The sequence below is a fragment of the Seriola dumerili genome, unplaced genomic scaffold, assembly GCF_002260705.1.
Source record: "Seriola dumerili isolate Sdu_G_001 unplaced genomic scaffold, Sdu_1.0 BDQW01000167.1, whole genome shotgun sequence".
Taxonomy (NCBI): Eukaryota; Metazoa; Chordata; class Actinopteri; order Carangiformes; family Carangidae; genus Seriola; species Seriola dumerili.
Genome location: NW_019174422.1, coordinates 417,158 through 432,643, shown reverse-complemented (window position 1 = coordinate 432,643; position 15,486 = coordinate 417,158). Strand labels below are relative to the sequence as shown.

At 42.4% G+C, this 15,486-nt stretch overlaps 1 protein-coding gene across 1 annotated transcript in view; it reads left to right on the top strand.

The window, feature by feature from the left end:
* sorcs2 (sortilin related VPS10 domain containing receptor 2) overlaps positions 1–15,486 on the top strand; it is a 334,331-nt gene that overhangs the window by 106,901 nt on the left and 211,944 nt on the right.

Here is a 15,486-nt window from a genome sequence, read left to right as displayed (position 1 = left end):
CTTCACTCAGCAATTATGACAAGATTTCACACAATTGGTTCATATTTTCTCTGACTCTGGATAAACAGGGATGTAACCTGAAACTAGTCTGAGTGGCCGGAGGCAGGCACCCACGAGGAGGTCTTGTTTTGTACTTGTTTCATTTATGGTTACTGTGTGTCTGTGTGTGTGTGCGTGTGTGCGTGTGTGCGTGTGTGTGTGTGTGTGTGTGTGTGTGTGTGTACATTTCTGTTTTCTTGGTGTAGGTATTTGTATACAGTCTTTTGTATTTTAGGTGTATTAGTGTGTGTGTGTGTGTGTGTGTGTGTGTGTGTGTGTGTGTGTGTGTGTGTGTGTGTGTGTGTGTGTGTGTGTGTGTGTGTTCACGCGTGTGCGCCTCCAGGGCTTCTTTACTCTGAACAGTAGGGGCATCAAACTTCAGACAGATTCATCAGCCCCTCCAACAACCCCCCCCCTCCCCCTCCTCTCTCCATCAATTAACTCATCCTTTCCATTCCTCTCTGCTTCTTTCTCTCCGACTCAAAGTCAATTTGCACATTTTCTCTGTTTTCAACAAAGCCGCTCTTTAAAGCCGCGTTCAAGAAGCCGAGCAATCAGGGAGATGAAAAGTGATGATACAGGTAGTAGAAGCTTTGATGGTTCCCGTCGGCAGAGTAGGTCACGACAGCAGCAAAACAGCAATACGATACCAATGAGTAGAAGGAAATAACACATGAATCGATTTACTTAAGCAGAGCATATACATATAGATTAACACATTAATATGTAGGCAGTTGAATAATTACTGTAATCGACAGTCAGATCATGCAACCAACCAGCAAACACAGTAAGCAACATCGTCTATGGGAAATCCTACAGTTTGTAGCATCTTCAATGCAACAGAACGTTTCACTATTACAGCATTACAAATTTATTTCTGTTCTTGACTATTTATACTTACCGTCATCAATATGTTTTTATGCCTCCTTGCTGATTAGATTTTGGTGGTGAAAGGTCAAAGTTACTGTGACCTGACAAATCCTTCAGTCCTCATTGACTCTACAGGCCTCCAGGAACACACTGGTTACGTCGCGTGTGCATGGCGGCTGCGAAACGTTTTACGTCCATATTGACAGTTTAAGTATCATCTCTGGCCTGAAACATGTTTAGTTTTTCACCTTTAACGGGTTAGAGTAACACTCACATGACACGCATCAGAGATTTGTCACGTGTGATGCGTCTCCCAGCAAAAACAGACGGAGAACAGACCTGTTGGTTTCATATTATCATCATACCAGCAACATCACATGAAACTGACATGTCCACTACAGTCGTCTCTGTCTAGGCTGAATCTGAATCTACAGTCTGAAATTCCACATTCAAGTAATCTGCAAACTCTTGTAGAGAGATAAAGCAGAGAAGCAGCTGGTGTGAACACACACATACACAGACACACACACACACACACACGTCTTTCTCCACAGCAGGTCAGTGACATCAGCCGCCACGCTCACGCAACGCAGGCAGTGACTTCCCGGCTTAAGGGAGGTGTCTGATCGGCTGCAAAGTCATTCTCACAACCAGCCAGAACAGTCACAGCGAGAAGGGAAGAACGAGGACACTGATCAGACCTCGTGCAGTATTACTCCCCAACACCTGTAAACATACTTTGAGAGAGAGAGAGAGAGAGAGTTCCCCTTTAACCGGAATATACGAACTGAAACTGAAAGACAGCGTCGATGCAGAGCACAGAGGGAATGTAAGACGAGTGAAAGAAGTCACTTTATAAACTCGTGTTTCTTTGCTTCAGTTTGTTTCAGTGTCTTGAAGCTGTTGCTTTGAGGCTCAGTACCGCAGCTCCAGCTCACTGCTAACTTTGATGCCTCCTTAATCAGTTAATTTCAGACGTGTGTGTGTGTGTGTGTGTGTGTACGTGTGTGTGTACACACACAGTTATTTCACCATTACAAATGTGTTGATGATTAGCCCTCCCTGGGGTCCAGATCACATTTCCCCAAACTAAACCAGGAGAGAGAGCCACAGAGTAGAAACATGTGCTTTTGGGCCTAATCAGGACAGCATGTTTCATTTCCCCTCCGCTCTTCCTCTAACCCACTCCTCACTTCCATTCATTTATTTCCCTCTCAGGCTGATTTCTGTCCATTTTCTTTCTTTCTCTCTCTCCCCGTTCTCGCTGTGTTGCTCCCTCAGTCCAGATGGTCTGGGGTGCAGTAAATACTTAATTGAGGCGAGAGCATCATCCTCCCTTCAGCCCCACACACCCCAACTCCACCACCACCTCACCGCTTCCCTCATCCATGCATATTTCACAGCCTGGAGAGAGAGACACATAGATAATGAGAGAGAGAGAGAGAGAGAGAGAGAGGCAGCACCCAAGAGAGCTTTGTCTGCTACTTAAGATGGCAGCCAGCGAGTCTACTTTCTAAACACAAGTGGTTTGATATAGAACCACAAAACAGGTCTCCAGGGTCATGCCACGGTGCTGGGTAGAACCATTTTAGAAAGGATCTCTATAGAACTCTGAGGCGTTACAGGCACAAATAGAAAACTAAACCCTAACTGGGGAGATGTTGAAGGGCTTTTTCTGGGTGAATCATTGCACACAGGTACAATGAAGAACAGACAAGAAGCTGCTCCAGTGATGGATAATTTATTGTGTTTGGGTGGAGAAAAGTCCTGGGGGCCCAGATGCATGAAACCCTGTAGATTCATGATTAAAACTATGTGTACGCACAAAACCAGAAATATAAATACGCATTCTTTTCATCAGGATTATAAAGCCGATGTCCCCCGCATGGTTTCGCTTAATGAATCTCACTTATTGAGAAATTGGGCGCATGTGCACGAGCCTCATTTCCACTCCCACATTTAGCCATAAATAAATAAATCCATTTTTTTTTTTGCACGTCTCAAGATGACAGAAAATACACCTTCTTAAGACGTAATTGATGTGACATAAAATGTCGTGTCGACGCGTCAGTTTTGAAGGTCTTAAAGTGTTGCTACCACTGCAGAGGGGAAACCCTATAGAAATTCAAATTTGACTTATTAACCTGGACATCAAAATAGATGTTTTTGACCAATCCGTGTTCCACAGGGAACGCTCTCTCAATCAATCGAGTTGCATAAAAAAAAAAAAACACGGTCTGTGCCACAAATGATCAGACACAGAGATGAGTGTGAAACTGAGACTCTCACAGATAAGAGACAAAAACACTCATCAGTTTACTTTACTACAATCATTTACTCTGAACTTCATTTATTGGCACTTGAGTCTTAATGAGGCTCCAGACAGACTCTAACACTGTGATCAGTAAATATTAAAATAATATCAAACAGTTTAATGAATTTACTCACAATAAATGAAAAGATATTAAACGATGCTGAAAGAAACATTGAGCACAAACACAGTTATTTCAGTTTGTGAATTTGAAATGACGTATGCATGGTTTTTGTGTGTACGCATCATTGATGCGTCCGGCCCCTGGTCTTGTTTCCATTTCCTCATAGAAGAAGGGACAGTGTAGATATGCAGCCGGCTACTGATCTGTGTCTGCTTGTTTAACTGTAACATCATGAGAGGAGATGCACTTTCCCTCCTTTCAGTGGATTCAGATCATCAGTTAATTTTCAGTAGTGAACATTGAATTACATTTAATCCTTGTTAATTTTGTTTCTGTGAACGCACAGCTCAATGGTACTTCAATAAAGTTAATTGAACATGGTTTAATTGGTTTAGTTTTAAACATTATGATAGAAAACATTGACTTTAATTGGATTTACTTATTCAGAGAAAGTGATGCATAACTCAGCTGCAGTTTGAAATCCACTCTATATAAACCAGCTGTTCTCACTGTGAAGGAATTTTCTTACTTTTAGTAGATACACACTACCACCGTAAGGGTACGCGTCATACAGACCTCATACTGTTAGACAGTAGCTCGCTGTTTAACTTCTATAATGACTGATAGTGTCCAGATGGCCCCATTCCTATCCTCGGTAACCATGACGACCAAGGTCTTATAGATAAGGATGCAGGGAACAGCATAACTCGGAGAGAGCTGCTCAAATCCAGTTCTCTGGATGTGAAGCAAAAGGAAAGACAGGCAGCAGTGGTTAGGTCAGACATGTCACTATGTTTAGTGACCAATAGAACCTCACACATATAGGTGAAGACTATAGACGAGCCTTGTTTGGGCTCATCATTTTCTCCTCAGTGTGTCAAGTTTTCAATAAATACTTCTTCCCAAGACATCTGAGTATGAAATCTCTAGGTGAACTTTCTTTGGTTCACAAGACCAACAATCACATCTAAAAGCTACACTAATCATTATCTAGCTGTTATGTAATCAATAGGCCAAATGACTGGAATGTGGAAGGGGTTTGCTCGTACTGATGGACCCTGTGAAGGGTTTTTTAGCCTCTTTTAGCATCATGGTTTTGATTTAAGGCCCACAAATTTAGCTGTTTTCTTCTTTGTTTCCTTGATTTTATCAACACTGTAGATAGTAGGTAGAAAAGGTTCTGGTAAACCCTTTGTCCACTACCTGCGCAGCACCAAATAGCAGGGTTAGGGTTAGACTAGAAGGTGAATATAGTGCTGCATTTAGCAGCTGAAGAGACAGATATTTTTTAGATAGATCAAAATCTACTATATGTCTGGGCTGCATGTGGTCAGTGCGATTGAGGATGTAGTCGAGAACTGTTGTGCAACCGCTGTAAACAACTGACATCATCGTGTCATATTTGCATTCAGCTTAGTATCAGCTGGTTTCAGCTCTTTATCTGTTCTCATCTCTCCTCCTCTCTGTGCTCACATATACAGCATTTTAATACAGCTGAACTCACAGTAAAGCTGTTCTCAGTTACATGGTTTTCTGCTGCTGTTGAAGACAAGGGAACAAGCTTGGAATAATGACTGAAGCACAGAACGTTAAGTCTACATCTACATACTTCTCAAGCTGCTAATCTGTGGCTCATATGTGCTAATCCTGATTTTATAACCACTTCGTCTGACAGCATCACCAAACACATAAGTTAAAGAGAAAAGACTGAGCAGTAATTTTTGGCTACATTTCCTTGTAATATAGTCATTCGGAGAGAAAGTTAGCGTTAGAAAGTAAGACACAGAACATCTTTCTTGTTGCATTTTCACACAGCACACAGCCTCCGTCTGGGTAACAAACTGCTGCTCCGCCTCTCTGTCACTCACTGAACCTTTAGGTTTTTTGAAAAATGCACTAAATTGGAAACACTGCAGGCTGTAAACGCCCCGCCCCCAAGCTGTTTGTGCCAACACATTTTGAAAGAGCCAATGGGGAACCTCGCACACTTGGCAGAATGACTAATGGTACACTGCTGACCAATTTGATCACTCGACTCTGTCACTCAGTCAGTCAGTCAGCCAGCCAGTCATTCACTGAATCAATCAGTCAGTCAGTCAGTCAGTCAGAAATGGGCATTCGCATTAATAGGGCTGGCCCTTAAATTTTAAAAGTTTAAGAAATTTTTTCTTTTCTTCTTTTTCATTTTCTATTTTGTTTTTTATTCCATTAGTTAATTTATAAGAAAGAAATATTCTCTATAAGATTAAAACTCAGATTCTTAGATTGAGATTATGAGACTACATGAAAATAGCTACATCGTTACAGTGCATACTTTAAAAAAGGAAAGTTGCAGTATTACATTATTTATCCGCACAAATCACAAATATAATGTACATACAAAATACATCACTGCTGTTATGCTGTGTAGCTGCCGAAATGGTCCACAAAAAAACCCCCAAAAAATTCAGTCTGAGGGTCAGTATCAGTTAAAATTCAAGCCAGAAATGGAAAGTTTGTGCATCGTCCAATAACACAACGACTGCCAATATTAATCTGTTAGGAAACGGAGGAGAATGGAGAGGTGCACAAAACTCAGCTACTATCTGATTGGACCCGAGATGAACTGGAAACTGAGACAACTGTGCAAGCATGTGGCTGTGTGTAGATCATAATGCCATGCAGTGTGTGTCTGTGTAGATGAACTGCATGTTGAGCATATTTAGGTGTGTTTTTGGCACGTACGTGCATGGGAGTCGGATCGTTTTCACACAGCGGCTGAAAGGGCCCATGTGCCCGCACATCTGGAAGACGTTTCCCATTTCCACATTCTTCCTGTGAGGAGGATCACAGGTCCACAACTGCACACAGCTGGAGGAGAGAGAGAGGTCTGCTGGATTTACTTCTGACTAAATTGTGAAAAGTATACCCACAGGAAACAATAGTTGGCAGAGTTCATAGCCAGAGAGACTGTCTATCTTTGTCTTCTTCTTACACACACACACACACACACACACACACACACACACACACACACACACACACACACACACACACACACTCTATCCTTCTTCCACTTCTTCCTTCTTTTTGTCTTTATCCAAATGTCATGGCTTTGCTGGAAGCTACTTTCCAGAAGGACACTGACCTCTGGACCACACACTCAAGAGCAATGGACAACAATAGTGCTGCAAGAATAACTGTAACTCAGGGTATTTTGTAGTTTTGTTGCTGTAGTTTTGACTTACTAAATCTGGAATGGATGGGCTTGGCATTATAGTATTTGTCGCCTGTGAGTTATGAACTCACTGAAATGAACATGAGGCTAAGTGTTTTTCTAGTTCACTGGACAACAAAAGTGAGGACATCAAGAAGACAGAAGAGACTGTCCTCCAAGGTCGTCTGTGCGGCAGGTCATTATGACCCATAGTTAGGTTTTGTTGCTAGGCGACATCTAGTGGTGGCAGTAATGATGACAGGAGCAAAGGGTCAAGTGCGGTGACGTAGTATAAAGAGAGACAAAGTCCACGTCAGGAGGAGGTTGTGGTGGATGGATGAATGTGACACAGGAGAGCGCTGTTCGGTTCCCATGCGAAACCAGCAGTTTACGTTGTAACCATGACAACAAAGACCATGTAATGTTGAGGATGTACTCATTTGAACCCAAATCAAGATCTTTTCCTAAACCTAACCAAGTCAAGACCGTCACTATAGTAACCATGTCTACAAAGGTAGATCGCCGCTGTCAGTACAGTCGGCATGTTTATTATGGTAACCATGACAATTGAGGTCCGGTACGCCTGCCGCCGTAGGAGCGCTATTTCAGGAGACACGACCTGTGTGGTTGTTCAGGTCGGAGGAGCTGTTGAGACCAAATCTAAAAAGTCAGTCAACAGGGTTTCACGGGCCACATGTTTTCACTGCAGTGAACACAGGCTGGTGAGCAGAACCATCATTCTTGACCCAGCTGCTGTAGCCGTAGTTTGTACTTCTTGCTTCAAAGCTGTATCTAGTGTGAATGCCATTAAAAGAAACATGGAGTTGCACTGAGTATATTCTCCTTTAGTCCCATATACAGTCATAATCTGCCAACACAGTGATTGCGGTTTAAGCTGTGCTACAGTAAAAATGCTTAGATTATCAAATACATATATTTTAGCTATGCTAGTGGTCTGGCTTTATGGATGTTAATGTCACTCTGTTTGTCTGTAAGTTTGTTGTTTGCTTCCGTCTACCACTTTGGTCAAGGCGGGAAAAAAAACCTGGCAACTGTTAAATGGGTTGTGGTAACATTTGATGCAGATTTTCATGGTCCCCAGAGGATGAAACCTGATGACTGTGGTGATTCCCTGACTGTTCCTACAGCACCACCACCTGCTCAGAGATTTCACATACCATGTTGAGTAACTTCACTTCTAACTCATGGATTAGCAACGTGTTTGGTTCAGACTGTCATGGCGCCCAGAGGATGAATCCTAATGGGTTTGGTGATCACATAACTTTTCATCTAGAACAACAGCCAAAGTCCGTATTCACAAGCAAGAGGGGACAAAAACAAAATGAATAGAAAAGCATAGACGGACAAAGCAGCCATGTCATTAATGGAATGGAGTGAAAATTGAGAGAAAACACTGAGATTGAGAAGAATTATAGTCCTTCAGTGAACATTAATTGATGTTTTAACCTCCTGTCAGCTGCTTTCTTACTGTTCTGTGCCACAGTGGAGATAGAGAAGAAAGAACAAGGGGATACAGATGGAGGACAGAGGTAAAAGGGGGGAATTGGGGTTTGGACAAGCATGTGAAATGTTAATTTCCCTTTAATAGAAAAACATGACATATTCTTAAAGATGAGAGAGAGGAAAATTGGCTTGTCAACACCGCACACTTGTGACGTCTTGTTCGTGTAGTCATTAGGTGATACAGAATGCTTCATTCCTTACTTTTTGGTCTTCGTCTGACTGTTCTGTCTGTTTCATGCCACCCACTTAATTTGCACAGGCAAAAAAAAACAAAAAAAAAAACAGTTTCCCTCAATTAGATAGAAAATCTGGGGATTGTGGGTAAAGAAAAGCACATGTGAGCATGGCGTGTCAGAGCGGAGCCAAAGTTTCCTGGCTTCATCAGTGAGAAACCTTGTTTTGCCGGATCAGCAGCTGTGTGGGGAGAAGTTAGTTGGAAGTACACACATGTTTAAACATGCACACACACACACAAACCCACACACACACATAAACAAGGCCCAAGCTGTCCCCAGTGTGTTTGCATGTACAGTAGGAACAACTGGGACTAATCCTCTTGTTGGTACCTGCAGCACATTTATTTTTTACACTCACCTGAGGATGGAAAACACACACACACACACACACACACACACACACACACACACACGCACGCATGCACACATGCACGTAGAAACCCAACCACATACAGGTTCATCACCAGTTTGGTATTTACCCCTGCCAAAACAACAAACTGCTTCAATAATGAAACGACAGGTGTGTGTGTGTACCTAAGATAGTGGCCGGCTGTTTGTTTTAGTCTAATAAAAGCAGCCGATGTGTTTGGACAGGCTTTGATCATATACCTAAAGCTGGACTGCCTCAGCCGCCCAGCTCTGTGTCATTACTAAGCAGCTCTGACGGTTGGAGCTTCCGCCGGCTCACCCCTTCATGTGTCCTAATTACAACCTGAGAGAACATGTTCAATTAAGAGGTAAAGAAGGTGCTGGAAGTCGGGAGACGTGATATTTAGAGTACTGAATGAGAAGAGCAGTTTGTTTTGGAGATTAAAATTCATTATGTTGAATCCAGATTTGGCAGTGGAGGTGCAACATTGTGCGTTATTTATTATATATTGGCTCTGATATCATTGCAGTCATCAAAGTCATTTCTCTGATCAGGGGCCAGTTTCACAAAGACAGACTTTGACTGTGTCTTAGATACAACAAACAGTCAGACTTCAGATACACATCTGAATTCATCTGTTGCACAAAGCAGTTTAGTGCTTGACTATCTTAAGCCGGACTATGGTGCAATTAATTCTGGGTAAATGAAGACTTTTTTCAATATAAAAACTGTTAAATGGGTTGTGGTAACATTTGATGCAGATTTTCATGGTAAGAGGAAGAATCCTAATGACTCTGGTGACCATTTCTCCAGCACCACCACCTGCTCAGAGTTTTCACAGAGTAAGTCCAATAACTTCACATCTAATTCATGGATTAACAAAGTGTTTGGTTCAGACTTTCGTTGTCACCAGAGGATGAATATTAATGAGTTTGGTGATCCCATAACTTTTCATTTAGAACAACAACAGAAGCCACTGTCTGTATACACCAGCCAAATAAGCTTTCAATAAGAGGAAAGAACAGTTTAGTTCTTGACTGTCTTAAGCCGGACTTTGGTACAATGAATTATGGGTCAATTAAGACTTTTTTCAATATAAAAAAAATGGCCGATTGCGGAACGACATCCAACTGCCCAGCTCCATTTACCCCAACGATAGAAAGAAAAACATGATTTTGTTCTCTAAAAACTCTTTCCCTTCTCGTTGCTCTCTGTATAATAATGTTAGTAAACCAAAAAATATGTGCCGTGTTTTCTTGTTGTTGGGTGCTACTGGTCAGCGCGGGTGTCATTGATTGTTACCATGGTAACATTGGTGTTAGGACTGAGTTAGCCTGCAGGTAAGGCGTCTAATGTTTTTGGCCTTTTCTTGTTGCTGTTGTTGTTGCATTCTCAGCAGTTAACTGGATGAGAACAATGTTGTTGTTAATGAGACCCAAGTTGTAATAAAGTGGATCAGAGTCTTCTCCTGGATCTCCTGGATAATTTAACACTACTACTAGGTTAATGTTAAGGCCACATATTTAAATTATTTCAACTTTGTTACTAAGAAATTGTGTTTTTTTTCTGTCAGCCACTGTTGCTGCAGCATATTAAGAATACTTTGTCCCTGAAATTGAAAAAAAAAAACCCAAACAAACACTCTTCCACAGCTGCTGAATTAATCAAAAATTGACCTTGAATTTGAAAGCGAACTCATTTAAACTGCTGACTGTTTGATTAGGTTTCTGAGCAGGGAGCTCAGCATCTGACTTGCCTCCTTAAACCTGAACAAAAAAACTAAAAATACTGTCACAGAGAAATTCCTGTGTTATTCATTGCTTATTACATGTATTTTACATTTCCACAATTACAAAATCAGTCTATAGTAGTGATTTGTTCAAAACAATGCCGTTGAAGTTTGTTACTCAGGATTGTAAATTGAGTACACATGGGAAAATGAAGCAATGTTAATTTAGTTTTTTGCTAAGAGAACCGTTAAAGTACCAGATCAATAAGCAGTATTGATAAAAGTAGTAATACTGTTAAAATCTTAACGATACCCATCCCTCCTCCCACGTCACAACTCCATTAAGTTTAAGCTCAGGAGGCGGAGCTTATAAAGAGAGCAGTTAAGGATTGTGTATGCATGCTCTTGTTCTCAAGTCTTGATAGAGTTTGGAACTGAGCAGGGGGTCATTCTTTGTCACTCTTTGCCAACAACACACACACACACACACACACACACACACACACACACACACACACACACACACACAAACACACACACCATCGCATCACACTGTGCCAGCTCTGTTTTCTGAATAGACTTGGCAATCTCCATCGTGCCATCATCAGTAACACTTTAGTGGTCACAGAGAGCTCTTCACAAAGTCTTATTGCTGTTTTATTTATGAGCCCACCATCGTCAGAACAATGAGCCTTTCAATAACACGGCATAGATAATTGCCATAAAACAATGGCCATTATTGCGTTAATGATGTCGTTAATATATGCACGCCGGGACCATCAGACGAGCTGATGAGGTGAAGTCGTGGGCCCGAGCACAGTTTTCTCTTTGGCTTGGTTTATGACTTTTTATTAGCTGTTTGTGCAGGGAGGAGGAATTAGGGGGGTGGGGTGGAGGGGGCTACATAAATGGGGTAAAATGAGGTGAATGGTGGCTGTATGATTTCTTAGGAGAGTGCTGAGTTGAGATATAAAACAAAGGTTGAAGTCTAGTTTGATACGTGAGGAAAGTGCTTATTGTGCAGAAGAAGATGAAAAGATTGATGCTGCTGTCATGGTTAAACGAGAGCCATTTAGCTTAGCTTAGCATGAAGACTGGAAACACGGGGAAAACAGCGGGGAGTTATGACTTGGGCTCTTGGCCATGCAGACGCAGTAACTTCCTGGTGGGTAGGCTTGCAACGTCACAGCGAAGACTTCACCCATCCAAACAGCTTTAGAAGGGCTGGGAGAGGGGGACTTTGTTATCGGACAGACAAGTTAGCTGTTTCACCATTTCCATGTGTTTGTGCTAAGATAAGCTAAATGAGTGGTGATAGCTTCATACTTATAATGCAGTCGCGTGTGTGTAAAGAAGTGACTGTCTTCCTGTAAAAAAAAAGAGCCCATAGGTCGTCTGTGCAGCAGGTCATTATGACCCATAGTTACGTTTCGTTGCTAGGAGACATCTAGTGGTGGTAGTAAAGATGACAGGTGCAAAGGGAAAAGTGCGGTTATGTTGTATAAAGAGAGACAAAGTCCACGTCAGCAGACACTCCTATGGCTTGTATGAAATGGTTGGAGGAGTTGTTGGTAAAGAAAGCAAGTAAGAATATTTCCCAAAATGTCAAATTATTCCTTCCATCCTCAGTTTCCATAAATCAGATTTTTGGAGCGTGCCAAAGTGAGGATTTGTCATATTCTACCGAGTTGCCTTCAAATTGCTGGTAATTAAAGGTCAAAGACTAATTTATATCTACAACATAAGTCATTTCCCTGTGCCAGGTTTCTGCCACCGGATTTGGACGGGGACTATAGGTTTTTAAAATGTCTGTAGAGTTTGGAGGTTTCATTGTATTAGCAGAAGCCATGGTCAGGCCCCAAGATCCTGCTCTCAAGCCCTCAGAGCAGCAAGTGTTGTTTCTGTTCCAGCGGGCAGTTAGCAGGGTGGGCAGGAAGTGCTTCAGGGGGAAAAGCATCATCATGAAATTCCAGCCAACACTCGCCGGTGCCAGAGAGGTGGCATGTGGAGAGACACTGGCAGCAGATTACAGTCCCCACAGTAACTGTGTTTACATTCCTTCATTTACTTTGTGCTGAAGAGGCAAAGTTAATGATGATCACAGTGAGCAGAGGGTTACATGTGTGTCACTAAAAAGATAGAAGATAAGTGAGTCTTTCAGGCTTGTAGCTGGTTCCTTCATCAACCCTGTGAAGATAGCCTAAAACGCCTATCAAAGGAATACCAAAGGAAACTGAAAGCTGTTCATGAACAATTTGGAGTACCTGCACGGTTTTGGTCTCGATTGAAAAGGAATACTCTGAAGGTTTTTTCCCAACACTAAGAATCACTGCACTGGCAGTGAGATTGAACACAAGAGTTTGAAAACACTGAAGGTGAAGGTTTTTATTTCTGCCTGAATATTTTTTTTTTTTTTGTAAACTAGATGCCTGCAGATGTGAGTTATTAGCTGGAAAACATAATGTGACAACAGCATAAAGCCCTACCTCCAAGTTCAAATTTGATAATAATACCACATTAAATTCATATTTAGTTTTTCTTTGGGTATGTCTAGACATTTGGACACGCCAAAAAAGACCCTAATTTAAAAAAAAAACAAAACAAAACCAAAAAAACCCTAAATAAATAAGTCACATAAACTGTTCCAGCCCCATATCAGTGTCATCACAGAACATTGCAAAGTATTTACAACAATTTACATTTTCTACCCACTATTTACATTTACAGACAAAACCACTTTGTGTCTTTTAGGCACGACTCACTCACTGCTCGCAGGGTTGCAGATAGTTTAGCCTTTGCATGAATGTCTATGTTGTGGCTGTACATACTGTATACTAACTGAACCAGCACATCATCGTTTTCATTGGCTAAACAAAGGCGCCAGTCGTCAGCACAATTGGTCTCAATTGGCCCGATCTATACACAAATGAAGAGGGGCAGGCGCCTCCTTTCAGCGCGGACTTTGATTGGCTATTGGCTGCGGGCAGGACATGGAAGCTCCTATTGGTCAAGTGAGATGTCAGTTGAAAGGTCAGAGTGCAGCCCTGTTGTTGATATCGCTCTCTGGCTAATGTTTACATGCTAACTAGTGATGGAGAATTATCTTCCGGGTGATTTGACTAATGCAGCATTGGTCCGTGCGTATTGATCCGTGGAATAATGTGCTTTGGATTGGATTTGGAATTAACTCAGTAATATCAGTAGCAGCGAAACTCCTCAGTGTAATGTATTGGGTAAAGACGTGTTTTATTACTTATGGATTTAACTCAGGAGGAATGTGTTTGTCTTGCTCTAAGTTTGCTAACTTTGTTTGAAAAGCTTAGAAAGGACTATTTAATTTGTCTTAACTTTGGTTTCTTACATAATGACTAATTTATTGTTCTAGATGAAGCCGACAGGTTAGAACCCAGAACCTTGTCGCTGTGAGGCGACAGTGCGAACCACTGCACCAGGGTGCCGCCTGTCGTCATACAATAAATTCATAATAAAACAGAATTATGTCCATCTTTTCATAGATGGATAACACTGATAAGACTTAATGTGATTTTATAACAGATACTGGCTGAATATACCCTCAGCAAACGACTACATCAGAGAATCTGCAGCTTGTGACATCCTGTGAAACTTGGGATTCTGCAGGGGTGAAGGGACATTGAATAATGGAGTGAGAAGCTGAAAATCCACAGCCTTGGCACAGAGAGAGAGAGAGAGAGAGAATTATTGAGTGAAAAAATGAAAAAAAAAAAAAGCGGCTGAGAGAGGTGTGAGTGTGGAGGGGAGGCCGGCCTGGTGTATAGGGGCTTTGATAGTGGAAGGGGAAGGGCAGCATGGTCAGAGGCGCACTCCTCCTCCCCCTGCCAAGCCCTCGGGGTGCAGTTGTCACTCTCCTTGACACACACACACACACACACACACACACACACACACGCTACTGTATAGTTGGTTTTCACTGTTGCCCGAGGCGTGAGGGTGAAAGGAGCTAAGCCAGGCCCAGTCACCACTGGCTATCTCAATAAAACATGAAACACATATATGGCCTCTAGTCAAGACGGCTGCTCAGACCCTATATACTGCCAGCGTCCCCCCACCCTCCTCATACACACATACTACTGGCTGTGAGGTCTGGGCAGGAAGCCTGGAGAGAGGGTGGATGATCGGGCCAGAGGCTGCCATGAGCCAAACTCTGATCACACATAGACTCCGTTTCCCAGGAGGCCTAGCTGCTGCAAGCTGCCCCTGATCGCCACCGCCTGTACCGAACACACCCCCTCGTCGGAGTGCCTGGCCCGTCGCCGTCTCCATGACCACCAGCTGCAAAGAGCAACGACAGCCACAGCAGCAGCTCTCTGGCACTGTGGACTAATACATTAATTTAAATGCCATCAGCTGTGTAAATACAGAGTGGGAAATCAAAATTGCATCTGACAGGAGATTTAATTATGTTTGACTGCTGGGCCATCGTGTTTTTTTTTCTTTGCCCCCTCAGACAGTCTTAGATTATGACTGCTGTATGTTTCAGCCGGCAAATTAAACCACACGACTCCGACTCATAACGAGACGAACGTGGAAAGCGGCCACGCAGGGAGGAAAAAAAACAAAAAAAAAAAGCCCTGTACTCTCTATTACAAAATGACGAAGATGACTTAACAAGATTTTGGGCTGAAGGGAGGAGCTTTGGTCTTACTTAATCTAGCTGGAGCTCCTTAGCAGCTTTTCTCATTGGCACACAGGGGGGGGGGGGTGGGGGGGGGGGGGGGGTTTAATGGTGCTTTAATTAAAGCTGCTTTCAGTTGGACTTACGGCGAGAGACCGTCTCCTCATCCTCCCTTTGTGATTTCACTGTCTGTTTTCATCCCGGTTCCTCATGCCCTGCAAAAAAATATCGACTTCAATAACTCATTTTTATGTCACTACAAAGCAGATAGATGCGCTATTTCAGTCGTGCACAGTTACAAGTTTTTTTTTGTGCTTGTCCCTGTTTGATCATTTCTATACTCTCTAAATGAACCCCATAGGCGGGTGGAGGGATGTAGCTGAGGGTGTGATCATGCAGATTGTAAATGGAAATCATTAGTATTCAATTTTTA